The sequence below is a fragment of the Hyla sarda genome, unplaced genomic scaffold (assembly GCF_029499605.1).
Source record: "Hyla sarda isolate aHylSar1 unplaced genomic scaffold, aHylSar1.hap1 scaffold_273, whole genome shotgun sequence".
Lineage (NCBI taxonomy): Eukaryota > Metazoa > Chordata > Amphibia > Anura > Hylidae > Hyla > Hyla sarda.
This window is the reverse complement of record NW_026609429.1, coordinates 257,613-275,851: the sequence shown is the minus strand read 5'-3', so window position 1 is coordinate 275,851 and position 18,239 is coordinate 257,613. Positions and strand designations below refer to the sequence as shown.

At 37.8% G+C, this 18,239-nt stretch overlaps 1 pseudogene; it reads left to right on the top strand.

The window, feature by feature from the left end:
- Window positions 1–1,192: 1,192 nt before the first annotated feature.
- On the top strand, window positions 1,193–17,319 carry LOC130325655 (olfactory receptor 1009-like; annotated as a pseudogene).
- The last annotated feature ends 920 nt before the right edge of the window (window positions 17,320–18,239 follow it).

Genomic DNA, 18,239 nt, shown 5'->3' with positions numbered 1-18,239 from the left:
AATTATCATTAAAAAGTTATCCACTCAAAATTGATGTTATTCAAATAAATACAATGTAGAATGTATAGGTATATCACATTGTGTATGCAGGTACTATAAACACATTCAAGTTTAAACAGTAGATATATCATTTCTTCAATCTAATGTGACTGTGTTTCAGTAGATCAAGGCTGTTTTGTCAATCTTTCTATAAGCCCCGCCTTTCTCCCCCCACTCCTCTGTGTCACTGGTCACCACCCCTTTGAGTCTGGCTTTTTGTTCTCCCTCCTATTTGGTCAGTCCTCAATCAGCCTCGAATGTCTAGGTATCTGCTTGGATTCATGTGTTGCTTTACAAAGAGACATACAATACACATTTAACATGTAACAATACCAACATTTACAAATACTCAATGTACAACACACAGAGCCCACATTCTCACCAAAAAATGTAAAAGAATAAAAATATACAGAGCTCTTTAAAAAATTGGGAAAAATCACCTTCAATGCGCATTATTTATAATCAATAAACCATTAGCTGATTTTAAATGCTTAAAGTAATATTCATTCATTAAACAGTGATCACTTTTTAATTTATTTAACATTTTATTTTCCTTGGCCAAACTTCTTCTCTGGTTACTCCTATAATATAATCAGACAATTAATTGCATTTCCTTATGCATTTTAAATTTTTTTTTTTCTCATCCATCCTTCACACATGTGAAAACAAAACTTAATAGGAACTTAATAAAATATCATCAGATAGGTTTTATCAATACCACGTGGATTGTCTTTTGTTCTTTGCCAATTTAAAAGTATCCATTAAAACATTAACACATACATAAACAACTTCACCAGAAAACATTCACTGGTCATACTCCATGTATTCCTAATTCCTTAATCTACATCATACATACTTCACTATATTAGGTGTGCTAAGTTGGCTGCCGGGGGTGGAGGTGGGAATAATTGGGTAAGCTAAAGTGGCTGTTTGGGGCGGAAGTGGGAATAATTGGGTGAGCTAATATGGCTGCTGGGGGAGGAGGATGTTGGAGCAGTGGGTGTCTCAATATGGCTGCTGAGGGAGGAACTTCACTTCTGGGGGTGGTAACATGGCTGCCCCCATACGGAGTAAGCATGGTATATACGGAGGAAGAAACCATGGCGGTAACAAGTATTACTCCATAAAGGATTTTTAGCACCACAATGGAAACATGACCAATAAGAATATGGCGGTGGCTGGTTACTCCCTCCAACATTGGATACAGATGGCACGGAAGGTATTTCATCTGAATTTTCACATCCCCTCCCCCCTCACATTCCTTTGCTTCCCTCACTCAATCTCCATTTTCCATTCATGGTATCTCACACCCTAAAACAAAGTTCTCTTCATTGAATATATGATATTTCTCACTATCTTATCACTAGTTTATAAAAATGTATGTCTGTACATCAGTGTTAATTTCATTACCGAAATATTTTCATCATACTTTCAGCCAACAACTTCTGACCTATCTATACCCATTCAGATGACTACACTATAACTAATTTAAATCACAATTGTTCTCAGGAATCACACGCTGTATATGACTGTATATAACACTGCTATATATGAATGTATATAACCCTGCTGTATATGACTGTATATAACACTGCTATATCTGAATACACTTGTCCATCAACCATTAGTATATATCTTTAAATTTTGGACTAACTCATCCTCAACTTTTGGACTAACTCACCTTCAACAACAATGCATACTGTTATTTTTCTACTCAAGCTACTATATCCAATACAACTAAGGAACATTCTGTGGGAGATAATTGGGCAATCCTAATCAGCAACTTAGTTTACCACACAGACACAGTTTTGACATTTCTGAGGGTACTACAACTCCTATCATACCTTCTATTCATCCCTTTATACATACACCCTCTTTTTCAGATTCTCCAGCTTTCATAAGTTTCCCATCTTTGCACAATCATACATTCTTCCCTTGGTGTTTCTGCTCACTCACTAGGGCTGATGGTGGCCCCCTACAGTTCCCCTCCTCCTTTCTTTTCAGCACAGACTTGCAGCTGTGTTATCTCAGCCCCCTGTGTCTCATCTAGAGCCCACAGCCCCCCTTCCTGATGGGACCTATTCATGGGCCTCCAGCTGTTGCACAATTAAAACCCTCTCAACCCCTCCTGTACTTTAGGAGGTATCTTTTAACCTCTAATAGATTTAAATGCAGTTCTTTTTAACTAGGTCTAGTATTAGAAAGGAAAGATCTACTCCCTCTCTTCCTCTGAATTAGCTAATTTAACAATCTATGGACACATTAAGACAAAACATGACACATACACCACATATTCAATCAGTTACTATGGGAAGATGGTCCCGAGGATATTTTATTTTTGGGGAGTCCCTGGAAATATGTTATTTTAAGAGTCCCATGAACCATATACACACTGTCCTAGATGACAGTCTACCCCAAAATTCAATTCCCCCAAGGGACATAGGCCCGTTTAATTTGCGTCATGCGCCAAAACTCCACTGATACTCTCTTTGGATCATCAACTCACCCCAAACAACTCAATCCTCCCAGGCGACCCAATCCCTCCCGCCAGGATCCTGCTTACTCACTCACTCACTCACATTTCATACACACTCGGGCAGTAGATAGTTACTTTATGACAGGTGCAAGGTTCATGACACTGGGCGAGAATTTACCTGCCTCTGGTAAAGACAGGGGTACTTTGGCTAGGTACAAGAATGTCCTACCGTACAGCCTTTGTCCAATCTGTCTGCTCTGTGTATTGCGACTTGCACATGAGGCCTAAAACCCAGTGCCCCACTTTGGTTGAGCGCCAAATCTGATATGGATTTTATCAGTGATCTTGTAACTATCTTACTCCCGACCAAATCAGAATGTGTACACCAAAGTAAATCAAACGGAGCCATGTCAGTTTCAAATACTTCTGCCTCTTTATTAGCCTGTTCACTTGGTTATATAACCTCTGTACTTAGCATAAGTTCCCACCCTCACTAGGGGGATGTTCTTAGTCTTAACATACTATATGCATACCATATAAGGTATAGTCCTTTGTTAAACTTCAGGGGCAACAAGTCCTCTTGCCTGCTAGCCAGCAATTTCCTCTCTTCGATGGTGGGGGTCAGACAGGAAATAGCTTTCGGGGAATGGAGGCCCCTAAATGAACATTTTACGTGTACACATACATAAGCATATATATATATATATATATATATATATATATATATATATATATAGACACACACATATATATACATGACACTACTGCTTCCACACATCTGCTACTACCTACTGTCTGCTGGATTCTACAACTACCAACAGTCTTCCACCTGCTGCTGTAGCTACTACAACTACCACCAGTCCACCACCTTTTGCTGTCACTCCATCTCATACTGATATTCGCTGTCTGCTACAACTCCCAACAGTCTTCCACATCCTGCTATAAAACTGGCTTGCTTCAAAGGCGGTGGAGAGTTTCAGTGCTGAACAGACCCAACCAAGGATAACAGCAACATGGTTTATTTTCCCAAGATGCAACACATTTCATAGAACAGAAGGCTTCTTCATCAGGTGTTGGTAAAATAAACCATGTTGCTTTTATCCTTGGTTGGGTCTGTTCAGCGCTGAAACTCTCCACTGCCTCTGAAGCAAGCCCATTTTATTTTTATGTTCCTTTGGGTGGAGGGGCTGCAGAACGGCTATCATTCTCATGTACTTTACCATGGTTGTATATGGAATACATAACTATTTGGGGTAAGCGTATCTCTCACCCCCTATCTATTCATTCCCTCTTGCTTTGATCCTGCTACGCTATGGAGCGCTCTCTCTCTTTGTTTTAGACATCCTGCTATATGCTGGGTACTACACATACCACCAGTCCACCACCTCATGCTGTCCACTGGATACTACAACTCCCAACACTCTGCAATCTTTTGCTGTACACCAACTGCTACACTTCCCGTCTATCTGCCACCACTTGATGTCTTTTGGCTACTACAACTTCCACCAACCACATCTACATACTGTTTGCTATTTACTACAACTGCCAATAGTCCACCACTGCCTGCAGTCTGCTAGCTTCTACAATTCCCACCAGTCCACTACCTCCTACTGATGCCATTTTCTGCATGTATGTTGGCTACTTCAACTCCCACTAGCCCACTACTACCTGCTGTCCGCTGTGTACTACACTCCCACCATTCCATCAACTCCTGCTTTACGCTGACGACTACAACTCTTTCCAGTCTATCATCTCCTGCTGTACACTGGCTGCTGCTACTCTCATCGGATCGCCACTCTTTGCTGTCTGCTGGCTACTACCATTCCTACCAGTCCACCACCTCCGGCAGTTCACTGGATGCTACAACTCCCACCACTATGCCACCTTCTGCTGTCTGCTGGAGACTACACCTCCCACCAGTCCGGTACCTCCTACTGTGTGCTGACTAATACAACCCCGACCAGTCCACACACATTCTGCTGTCCGCTGGCTGCTATAATTGCCACTAGTCTGCCACCTCCTTCTGTACACTGGCTACTACAACACCCACTAATCCACCACCTTCTGCTGTAAGCTGGATACTACAAATCCAACCAGTCCGCCACCTCCTGCTGTCTGCTGGCTACTACAACTCCCACCAGTCCGCACCAGTTACTTTAGCTTTCACAAGACTGCTACCTACTTATATACTTTGGTTTCATCTCCCAACAGCCTGACGTCTTCTGCTGTACCTCAATACTACAATGCCCATCAGCCCACAACATTCTGCCTGCTGTATGCTGGCTACTACTCCCACCAGACCCCCCCCCCCCTTCTGCTGTATAATGGATTGTACAATTCCCACTAGTTCGCCACTGCCTGCTGTTTGCTGTCTACTACAAGTCCCACCAGTCTACCGCTTCCTTTTTTACAATGTTTACTACAACTCCCACCAGTCTACCACCTCCTGCTATATGCTGGATGCTACTTCGCCTACCAGTTTAACACCTTCTGCTGAATGCTGGCTTCTACTCCTTTTTCATCTCCTGTTTTCTGCTGGCTAATACAAGTCTCACCAGTCCACCACCATCTGCTGTCTACTATGCCTCCCACCAGTCCACCAACTCCTGCTGTCTGCTGGTTACCTCTCCAACCAGTCAACCACCTCCTGCTTTATGGTGGATTCTACAAACCCCACCAATCTGCAACTACGGTCTGTCCACGCAACTCCTTTCTCACCATTCTCATGTCTTATCCCAGACATCCTGTGGTGGGATTGTCCACTTCTGTCTACAATAGACACATATGGTTCTCACCCCCTATTCCTTATCACATCATAAATATTGAGGTGACTTAAGGCGAATTCTTCCCTCTACTCAGAGAAGGACGCAATATGGCAAAATCTAATAAGCATATTAGCATGGCCACTTGAATCAAAATGGAGACTGGACATGTCTCCTTGGTTCATTTTGGCTTATAATTAGTGTGACACTTCCCCCCTATAGTCCCTCATGAGTGGCTGTCACTCCCCCCTATAGTCCCTCATAATTGTCTGTCACTCCCCCCTATTGTCCCTCATTGATTTTCACTCACCCCTATAGTCCCTGATTGCCCCTATGGTAGATAGCTTAGTGGTACATGTCACATGTCTTGGAGCTTCCACTCTTATTCTCTGCTTAATCTATGGGGCATCGTTGGATTGGACCCAAATATATGAGCCATTGGGTAGTCAGATCCCATGTAAAAATGGGGGATCATATGGGATTGGGTGGAAGTTAGGCAATTGGTTAGAGAGGTTCATTAATGCCCCTGCACCCCTTGGTTTATCTTCTCAATCTCCCACTCAAACTTTAGTAAGCAAGGGTACAAGACTTCTATTGCTCATGCTCATAGCGGTGAGAATTCATTGCAACGTCCTGGAAATTACTAGTCCCACCCCCGATTTCACAACTTTTAGCTAAAATTTGGGAAATTATGTCCCATAAGCATTATATGTTTTGGTTATACAAGCGTTACATGTTTTCTTCCATTTGGGCTTTGATTGTTTACTGATGCTTTGCCCCTTTTCTTCTACCCCCAATGTTTTTGTGTATTTCTGTGTTGTCTTGTGGTGGTTTTGTTAACTCGGTTGTAATAACATATGCTGATTATGTTGGTAAATTTTGGTGCTTTTGATGCCATTAAGGAATTATCACTACTTACAATAGACTCTACTACTGTGTACTACCAATGTAGCTGAGTCAGGTTCAGGTTTGTCGCTTCTATTACAATGTTGGTCAAGTCTATAACAATGATAGCCAAGTCTATTACAATGTTAGTCAAGTCTATTACAATGTTAGTCAAGTCTATTACAATGTTAGCCAAGTCTATAACTATGTTAACCAAGTCTATAACAATGTTAGCCAAGTCTATTATAATGTTAGGCAAGTCTATTACAATGTTAGCCAAGTCTTTTACAATGTTAGCCAAGTCTATAAATATGTTAACCAAGTCTATTACAATGTTAGCCAAGTCTATTATAATGTTAGGCAAGTCTATTACAATGTTAGCCAAGTCTATTACAATGTTAGCCAAGTCTATAACCATGTTAGCCAAGTCTATTACAATGTTAGCCAAGTCTATTACATTGTTAGTCAAGTCTATTACAATGTTAGTCAAGTCTATTACATTGTTAGCCAAGTCTATTACAATATTAGCCAAGTCTATTACAATATTAGCCAAGTCTATTACAATGTTAGCCAAGTCTATTACATTGTTTGTCAAGTCTATTACAATGTTAGCCAAGTCTATTACAATATTAGCCAAGTCTATTACAATGATAGCCAAGTCTACTACAATGTTAGTCAAGTCTATTACATTGTTAGCCAAGTCTATTACAATGTTAGTCAAGTCTATTACAATGTTAGCCAAGTCTATTACAATGTTAGCCAAGTCTATTACAATATTAGCCAAGTCTATTACAATGTTAGCCAAGTCTATTACAATATTAGCCAAGTCTATTACAATGTTAGCCAAGTCTATTACAATATTAGCCAAGTCTATTACAATGTTGGCCAAGTCTATTACAATATTAGCCAAGTCTATTACAATGTTAGTCAAGTCTATTACATTGTTAGCCAAGATGATTAAGGGCTCATCTGTAGCCCTAAACGCGTCGGCGCGATGTTTTTATTCATTATTTAGTTATTTTTGTCCTCATGGATTTTAACCGTCCACAGTAAAGGTTACGTTTTAATTTTTTGGTCAGCGAGCTGAACTTCTCAACTTCTTTCCACATGCCATTAACGGGAAGCGGCCCGTGTGTTCGTGCTCCAGACTGCTCTCTCCCTATGAAGCCCAGGACTACATTACGGTGTGGTGAGTGAGCTGAGTTGCCCCTTGGCTCTTCCTACATTACTATTACAATGTTAGCCAAGTCTATTACAATGTTAGCCAAGTCTATTACAATGTTAATCAAGACTATTACAATGTTAGCCAAGTCTATTACAATGTTAGCCAAGTCTATTACAATGTTAGCCAAGTCTATTACAATGTTAGCCAAGTCTATTACATTGTTAGCCAATTCTATTACAATATTAGCCAAGTCTATTACAATGTTAGCCAAGTTTATTACAATGTTAGTCAAGTCTATTACAATGTTAGTCAAGTCTATTACAATGTTAGTCAAGTCTATTACAATGTTAGCCAAGTCTATTACAATGTTAGCCAAGTCTATTACAATGTTAGCCAAGTCTATTACAATGTTAGCCAAGTCTATTACAATATTAGCCAAGTCTATTACAATGTTATCCAAGTCTATTACAATGTTAGCCAAGTCTATTACATTGTCAGCCAAGTCTATTACAATGTTAGCCAAGTCTATTTCAATGTTAGTCAAGTCTATTACAATGTTAATCAAGTCTATTACAATATTAGCCAAGTCTATTACAATGTTAGTCAAGTCTATTACATTGTCAGCCAAGTCTATTACAATGTTAGTCAAGTCTATTACAATGTTAATCAAGTCTATTACAATATTAGCCAAGTCTATTACAATGTTAGCCAAGTCTATTACAATGTTAGTCAAGTCTATTACAATGTTAGCCAAGTCTATTACAATGTTAGCCAAGTCTATTACAATGTTAATCAAGTCTATTACAATATTAGCCAAGTCTATTACAATGTTAGCCAAGTCTATTACAATGTTAGTCAAGTCTATTACAATGTTAATCAAGTCTATAACAATATTAGCCAAGTCTATTACAATGTTAGCCAAGTCTATTACAATGTTAGCCAAGTCTATTACATTGTCAGCCAAGTCTATTACAATGTTAGCCAAGTCTATTTCAATGTTAGTCAAGTCTATTACAATGTTAATCAAGTCTATTACAATATTAGCCAAGTCTATTACAATGTTAGTCAAGTCTATTACATTGTCAGCCAAGTCTATTACAATGTTAGTCAAGTCTATTACAATGTTAGTCAAGTCTATTACATTGTCAGCCAAGTCTATTACAATATTAGCCAAGTCTATTACAATGTTAGCCAAGTCTATTACAATGTTAGTCAAGTCTATTACAATGTTAGCCAAGTCTATTACAATGTTAGCCAAGTCTATTACAATGTTAATCAAGTCTATTACAATATTAGCCAAGTCTATTACAATGTTAGCCAAGTCTATTACAATGTTAGTCAAGTCTATTACAATGTTAATCAAGTCTATTACGATGTTAGCCAAGTCTATTACAATGTTAGCCAAGTCTATTACAATGTTAGCCAAGTCTATTACATTGTCAGCCAAGTCTATTACAATGTTAATCAAGTCTATTACAATATTAGCCAAGTCTATTACAATGTTAGCCAAGTCTATTACAATGTTAGCCAAGTCTATTACAATGTTAGCCAAGTCTATTACATTGTCAGCCAAGTCTATTACAATGTTAGTCAAGTATATTACAATGTTAGCCAAGTCTATTACAATGTTAGCCAAGTCTATTATTATGTTAGGCAAGTCTATTACAATGTTAGCCAAGTCTATTACAATGTTAGCCAAGTCTATTACAATGTTAGTCAAGTCTATAACCATGTTAGTCAAGTCTATAACATTGTTAGTCAAGTCTATTACAATGTTAGCCAAGTTTATTACAATGTTAGCCAAGTCTATTACAATGTTAGTCAAGTCTATAACCATGTTAGTCAAGTCTATAACAATGTTAGTCAAGTCTATAACAATGTTAGCCAAGTCTATAACCATGTTAGCCAAGTCTATTACAATGTTAGCCAAGTCTATTACATTGTTAGTCAAGTCTATTACAATGTTAGTCAAGTCTATTACATTGTTAGCCAAGTATATTACAATATTAGCCAAGTCTATTACAATGTTAGCCAAGTCTATTACAATGTTAGCCAAGTCTATTACAATGTTAGTCAAGTCTATTACAATATTAGCCAAGTCTATTACAATGTTAGCCAAGTCTATTACAATGTTAGCCAAGTCTATTATATTGTCAGCCAAGTCTATTACAATATTAGCCAAGTCTATTACAATGTTAGCCAAGTCTATTACAATGTTAGCCAAGTCTATTACAATATTAGCCAAGTCAATTACAATGTTAGCCAAGTCTATTACAATGTTAGCCAAGTCTATTATAATGTTAGCCAAGTCTATTACAATGTTAGTCAAGTCTATTACAATGTTAGCCAAGTCTATTATAATGTTAGCCAAGTCTATTACAATATTAGCCAAGTCTATTACAATGTTAGCCAAGTCTATTACAATGTTAGCCAAGTCTATTACAATATTAGCCAAGTCTATTACAATGTTAGCCAAGTCTATTACAATGTTAGCCAAGTCTATTACAATATTAGCCAAGTCTATTACAATGTTAGTCAAGTCTATTACAATGTTAGCCAAGTCTATTACAATGTTAGCCAAGTCTATTACAATATTAGTCAAGTCTATTACAATGTTAGTCAAGTCTATTACAATGTTAGTCAAGTCTATTACAATGTTAGCCAAGTCTATTACAATGTTAGTCAAGTCTATTACAATATAAGCCAAGTCTATTACAATGTTAGCCAAGTCTATTACAATATTAGCCAAGTCTATTACAATGTTAGTCAAGTCTATTACAATATTAGCCAAGTCTATTACAATGTTAGCCAAGTCTATTACAATGTTCGCCAAGTCTATTACAATGTTAGTCAAGTCTATTACATTGTTAGCCAAGTCTATTACAATATTAGCCAAGTCTATTACAATGTTAGCCAAGTCTATTACAATGTTAGTCAAGTCTATTACAATGTTAGCCAAGTCTATTACAATGTTAGTCAAGTCTATTACAATGTTAATCAAGTCTATTACAATATTAGCCAAGTCTATTACAATGTTAGCCAAGTCTATTACAATGTTAGTCAAGTCTATTACAATGTTAGCCAAGTCTATTACAATGTTAGCCAAGTCTATTACAATGTTAATCAAGTCTATTACAATGTTAGCCAAGTCTATTACAATGTTAGTCAAGTCTATTACAATGTTAGCCAAGTCTATTACAATGTTAGTCAAGTCTATAACAATGTTAATCAAGTCTATTACAATGTTAGCCAAGTCTATTACAATGTTAGTCAAGTCTATTACAATGTTAGCCAAGTCTATTACAATGTTAGCCAAGTCTATTACAATGTTAGTCAAGTCTATTACAATGTTAGCCAAGTCTATTACAATGTTAGCCAAGTCTATTACAATGTTAGTCAAGTCTATTACAATATTACCCAAGTCTATTACAATGTTAGCCAAGTCTATTACAATGTTAGCCAAGTCTATTACAATGTTAGTCAAGTCTATTACAATGTTAATCAAGTCTATTACAATATTAGCCAAGTCTATTACAATGTTAGCCAAGTCTATTACAATGTTAGCCAAGTCTATTACAATGTTAGCCAAGTCTATTACATTGTCAGCCAAGTCTATTACAATGTTAATCAAGTCTATTACAATATTAGCCAAGTCTATTACAATGTTAGCCAAGTCTATTACAATGTTAGCCAAGTCTATTACATTGTCAGCCAAGTCTATTACAATGTTAATCAAGTCTATTACAATATTAGCCAAGTCTATTACAATGTTAGCTAAGTCTATTACAATGTTAGCCAAGTCTATTACAATGTTAGCCAAGTCTATTACAATGTTAGCCAAGTCTATTACATTGTCAGCCAAGTCTATTACAATGTTAGTCAAGTATATTACAATGTTAGCCAAGTCTATTACAATGTTAGCCAAGTCTATTACAATGTTAGCCAAGTCTATTACATTGTCAGCCAAGTCTATTACAATGTTAGTCAAGTATATTACATTGTCAGCAAAGTCTATTACAATATTAGCCAAGTCTATTACAATATTAGCCAAGTCTATTACAATGTTAGCCAAGTCTATTACAATGTCAGCCAAGTCTATTACATTGTCAGCCAAGTCTATTACAATGTTAGTCAAGTCTATTACAATGTTAGCCAAGTCTATTACAATATTAGCCAAGTCTATTACAATGTTAGCCAAGTCTATTACAATGTTAGCCAAGTCTATTACAATGTTAGCCAAGTCTATTACATTGCCAGCCAAGTCTATTACAATATTAGCCAAGTCTATTACAATGTTAGTCAAGTATATTACAATGTTAGCCAAGTCTATTACAATGTTAGCCAAGTCTATTACATTGTCAGCCAAGTCTATTACAATATTAGCCAAGTCTATTACAATGTTAGTCAAGTATATTACAATGTTAGCCAAGTCTATTACAATGTTAGCCAAGTCTATTACAATGTTAGCCAAGTCTATTATAATGTTAGCCAAGTCTATTACAATGTTAGTCAAGTCTATTACAATGTTAGCCAAGTCTATTACAATGTTAGCCAAGTCTATTACAATATTAGCCAAGTCTATTACAATGTTAGTCAAGTCTATTACAATGTTAGCCAAGTCTATTACAATGTTAGCCAAGTCTATTACAATATTAGTCAAGTCTATTACAATGTTAGTCAAGTATATTACAATGTTAGTCAAGTCTATTACAATATTAGCCAAGTCTATTACAATGTTAGCCAAGTCTATTACAATGTTAGCCAAGTCTATTACAATGTTAGCCAAGTCTATTACAATGTTAGTCAAGTCTATTACATTGTTAGCCAAGTCTATTACAATATTAGCCAAGTCTATTACAATGTTAGTCAAGTCTATTACAATGTTAGCCAAGTCTATTACAATGTTAGCCAAGTCTATTACATTGTTAGCCAAGTCTATTACAATGTTAGTCAAGTCTATTACAATGTTAGCCAAGTCTATTACAATGTTAGCCAAGTCTATTACAATATTAGCCAAGTCTATTACAATGTTAGCCAAGTCTATTACAATGTTAGCCAAGTCTATTACAATATTAGCCAAGTCTATTACAATGTTAGCCAAGTCTATTACAATATTAGCCAAGTCTATTACAATATTAGCCAAGTCTATTACAATGTTAGTCAAGTCTATTACATTGTTAGCTAAGTCTATTACAATGTTAGCCAAGTCTATTACAATGTTAGTCAAGTCTATTACATTGTTAGCCAAGTCTATTACAATATTAGCCAAGTCTATTACAATGTTAGTCAAGTCTATTACATTGTTAGCTAAGTCTATTACAATATTAGCCAAGTCTATTACAATGTTAGCCAAGTCTATTACAATATTAGCTAAGTCTATTACAATGTTAGCTAAGTCTATTACAATGTTAGCCAAGTCTATTACAATATTAGCCAAGTCTATTACAATGTTAGCCAAGTCTATTACAATGTTAGTCAAGTCTATTACATTGTTAGCTAAGTCTATTACAATGTTAGCTAAGTCTATTACAATGTTAGCCAAGTCTGTTATAATGTTAGCCAAGTCTATTACAATGTTAGTCAAGTCTATTACAATGTTAGCCAAGTCTATTACAATGTTAGCCAAGTCTATTACAATGTTAGCCAAGTCTATTACAATGTTAGTCAAGTCTATTACATTGTTAGCTAAGTCTATTACAATGTTAGCCAAGTCTATTACAATATTAGCCAAGTCTATTACAATGTTAGTCAAGTCTATTACAATATTAGCCAAGTCTATTACAATATTAGCCAAGTCTATTACAATGTTAGCCAAGTCTATTACAATGTTAGCCAAGTCTATTATAATGTTAGCCAAGTCTATTACAATGTTAGCCAAGTCTATTATAATGTTAGCCAAGTCTATTACAATGTTAGCCAAGTCTATTACAATATTAGCCAAGTCTATTACAATGTTAGCCAAGTCTATTACAATGTTAGCCAAGTCTATTATAATGTTAGTCAAGTCTATTACAATGTTAGTCAAGTCTATTACATTGTTAGCCAAGTCTATTATAATGTTAGCCAAGTCTATTATAATGTTAGTCAAGTCTATTACAATGTTAGCCAAGTCTATTACAATGTTAACAAAGATATAACACTATGTGAGAAAAAATAGTGGTAAGGGAGGTGCTAAATAAAACTTAACATTTATTAATGTCCTGATAAAATATAAAATCACGTGATGTGATGAGTAGTTTGATCAGCTGGGTACAGTGCCACCCATGCGACACTGTTTAATAGAAAGACACTGTTAATAACACAAGTTATCTCTTAGGTTTTCCCAGGAGAATAGAACCCCTATTGAATCCACTCTATTCCCAACGCGTTTCTGGCGCCCCTATTGGTGTAGCGCCTTCCTCAGGGGAATTTTAAAGGGGGTATCGCATGCCCATACACCATCTGCTTTGCAGCCAACCAGAATATTTAATTGTATCTAGTTTGCTACATATGTGTTGGGCTCCAAATATTTTACAAGATCCAGCCAGCGCCTTCAGAATTTCTGCTGTGTACTCAGCCCTGAAGTGCTGTACGATTAAGCTGATCTTCTCCTGGTTACATTCCGGGAGCGCAGCGTCCTGCAGTAGCACAAATGCCGGCTTGTTTCAGCTCGGCGCGCGCCGATGGCTGTCCGGGCTTGCTGGGAGTTGCAGTTTTGCAACATCTGGAGGTCCGCAGGTTGAAGACCACTGATGAAGGGAATGACAGGTGGAGAGTTCACTCGAGTATAAGCCGAGGGGGGGCGTTTTCAGCACGAAAAATCGTGCTGAAAAACTCGGCTTATGCTCGAGTATATACGATATCTGTGGGCTGAAACTGTAATAAAATACAACAACCATGTAATTCAGCAACTTTGAGGGATTTATTTTGTGCGCCATACACTTTGAAGTAAAACTGATGTGTTTTCTTCATTCTGCCGATAACTATGGTTACTTACTCCATGTATATATTTTTTTTTTAGCTACTTAAAAAAAAACTAAAATTTAAACTTACTAATAATGTTAAATAAAAAAAAATAACAAACTAAATGCTAAAAATACTTAAATAAATGTAATAATAAATTTAAATAAAAATACTTTGACTCAACTTATTCGGACCCCTATAACCTTTCTATGGTGTCTCATATTTTGCGCGGTGTCCTGTCGCAGTTGTCGATGTTGTGTTGTGTGGGTCCCTCTTTCTAGCAGCAGTTGTGTGATTTGTTACTACCAGCAGAGATTAGTGATGAGCAGCAGGGGTCATATTCAAATTCGCGATATTTCATGAATATATGGACAAATATTCGTCCTATGTTTGCGAAATTCGCTATGTTCGTTCCCTTTTTTTCCATGCGAAAATTCGAATAGTGCGCATGATATCTTTCACCTAAAAGAAGGGAGGGATTAGTGTCCTCTGGAAGTGCCTATATTAGCAAAAATTTGCATATTCGCATATACGAAATATTCACGCTCCACATCGACTTACACAGTAAATAATAGTGGAGCCTTCTTTGGACCACAAGCTGGAAGCAGGGAGGGATAATCACTTTTTTTCTTACACTACACACATTGGCCCTCATTTACTAAGAAAATCGGGTTGTAAGTCTATTTTGCTTTCTTACCCGACTGCTTTTATCCCCTGGTATTTATTATTATGTCGCATCCTGTTTCTCGCACGTTGGTTTTGTAGGTTTTGGTTTCCAACTCCTCTGAGCTGTCGGGAAAAAATCCACAACAATTCAACTAATTCGGGTTGGAAACCTTAATAAATACGTGGGAAAGCTCAGAAATGTCGGGTTACGCCCCTTTTTCGGGTTTGGGAGAATCCACATCGGGTCTGTCGGGAAGAAATGTCGCATAGTGTCGCAGACTGGCGCACGATGTCTGCGACATGGCGCAGACAAAGATGCGACAAAAAAACCCGACAAAAGAGGCCGGGTTTAGAATAGTAAATGAGGGCCATTGTGAATAGTCGTCATTATGAATATATATCGCTATATTCTAAATATTTGCGAAATCGCCAAGTGCCAATATTCGTGGTAAAAATTCACATTTTGAATATTCGCACTCAACACTAGCAGAGATGAGTGAATATTTTTGGAAAATATTAAATTTGCCCCCCTCCCCCACTTTTTTTTTTTTTTTTTGAGATTTGTTTTGGGTGAATATATACAGGAGCAGGAACTCCTGTTTAAGACTGGCATCCCTGCTCCTCTACTTACTGAGCATTGAGGCATACAGTTATTGCCTGCTGTTCAGTCCATATTTAGTGATCTATATGTGCCCCAGATCACCCAGAATTAAAATCTGACAAAATTCCCCCACTCCACTTACATAACAGTAAGCCAGGGGTGCTGCCTCACTGTAAGCGCTCTGCCTGTGGATTATCCAGTGCTGATTAAATGTATCTACTAACATCATAGGGTTTCCTGAACAAAAGCAGAAAGTGCAAAAGATGACATGGGTATTGTGGGCCACATTCTGGTGCACTTGTGCTCCTTACAAAGCGCACTATGCTGCTAATTAATGTAGGGCATCTTTCGATAGATGTAGCGCACCAACTATACAGCTGGCCCTGCAGCATTCTTATCAACATTGGAGTTTTTGGGGGGGTGAATTAAATTATTGATGGGATTTCCCTGCACTACATTAGTGGTGGCCTATCCATAGGATGGATCACTAGATTCCTGACTTCCCTGTCCTGCTGATTGAAGGTGCGGCCGTGCTCCACCGGTAAACCATCCTCTTCATGACTTTCCAGGCATAGGTTTGTACATTTTTTGTGGCTTTCGTGGTATCATGGCTCGGCTCCCTTCCTTCACCAGGTAAACTACTACATACTGTATGGGGTTGTGTCTGGTGACAATGGAGAGGCTGCGGCTGATCGGGGGAGGAGTTGGGAATCAGATCACTGCTGATCTGATATTGATTACTTCCCCTAAGAATAGGTCATAAATATTAACTTCCTCATAAACTTTTTTAAGAAAATGACTGTAAATTGTGTTTATTGTAGCATAAACTACTATTGTATCTGTATTTAGGAGAAGAATCTGACTGTGGTGACAGAGATTTTCCTTTTAGGACTCCAAGTCAGTCGAGGACTAAGAATTTTCTTTTTCTATCTTTTTTTTTGTTCTTTATTGTGGGACCATATAAGGGAACCGCCTGATCACCTCCCTGGTGTCCTCCAGCAGGAACCTCCGCACCCCCATGTACTTCTTCATCTCACATCTGTCCATCAGTGACATCTTAGTGGTCACAGACATTGTCCCCCTCTTGCTCTACGTTGTGCTGAATAATGGGGGGGGGGGCATTACTTTTATTGGTTGTGTCACTCAGTTTTATTTTTTATGCTCTACAGAAACAGTTGAGTGTGTTCTCCTCGCAATGATGTCCTATGACAGATATGTGGCCATCTGTAGCCCCCTCCATTACTCCACCATCATGACTATTGGACATTGTGTGAGATTGTCTATAACCTGTTGGTTACTTGGATTTTCTATGGTTTTAATTTATATAATAAAAACTGGAAACTTATTATTTTGTGGACCCAATATTATTGACCATTTCTTCTGTGACATTGTCCCCTTACTAGACCTCGCCTGTTCAGACACTTTCATTGTCCACTTGGAGATATATCTCATAGGAACTCCACTTCTCCTAATTCCAACCACCATCATTGTAGCATCTTATATTTATATTGTTGTAGCAATCCTTAAGATACCATCCAGTACCGGCAGACAGAAAGCCTTCTCCACCTGTAGCTCCCACCTCATTGTGGTCTCCATATTCTACGGGACTCTGTTCAGTATTTATCTTGTCCCAATGAAAGGACAATCATCAACCATAAGTAAGATCCTCTCCCTGCTATACACAGTGTTCACTCCTTTGGTCAACCCCATTATATACAGTCTGAGGAATAAAGACATCAGGAAAGCCGTACAGGAAACCCTTCAGAAGTGGCTGATCTGGTGACCCGTCAGTAATGTCATTTACATCACTGAGGTTAGACCTCAAGATTCGAGAAGCGTCAACCAAATTGCATCTTCTTTTTTTTAGCTTTCAAAAAATAACGGTGGAAAATGTGAACTGCTTTATTTCCCACTGAAAAAGATTAAAAATGATAGAGTGACGCTTGGGACAATTGGGACTTGTAGTTGTTGCATTCACCATAATCAGTATCACAGACGCAGATGTTAGGGTCTCTGGTCTTAGGGTACTTGTCTAGTGTCCAGAGCACTGTATATGGAGTGCACTGGTGATGGAGTCTCTATCCCCCTGGATATATTCTGTGTAACACGTCTGGTAGATGGTAAATGGGGTACTCATGGTGTTCAATGACCCAACCAGATATAGGTTTTGCAAAACAGTGGAACTGTTTTATGTGAATAAACTTGTCAGAAGAAATTTTTTGCAGGATTCAGTCTCTTTTTTAACAGTAAAGTAATAGTGTGGTAGGAGGTTGCCCGTACTAGCTGTAGTGCAGGCAGGGGTGCATGTGGTAAAGAAAACATTCCTGAAATCCTTTACACAGTAATTCCCAGTAGGTGACGGTATACATAGTAAGATGGTACTCGTGAACGTTGAGCTGTAGTTTCCTATCACAGGATGCAGGTCTGTATGAAGACCGGATGTGATCTTCTCTTAGACAGTAATTTGTTTTCAGATGCAGAGTAGTATATACACATATATATATATATATATATATATAATTCACCCCCCCCTTTGTATAAAGGCTGCAGGATGAAGCTGGTCCTCTAGGATATAGAGAACACAGGATGCGTCTTCCTGAGCTTGAGTAACTATATCTGCTCAGCCATAGTCACTGACTCTGGTCCAAATCAGATCCTTGCCCATAGCTAAGAGAGAGTCAGGACTAGAGAGGGTTTGGGGCA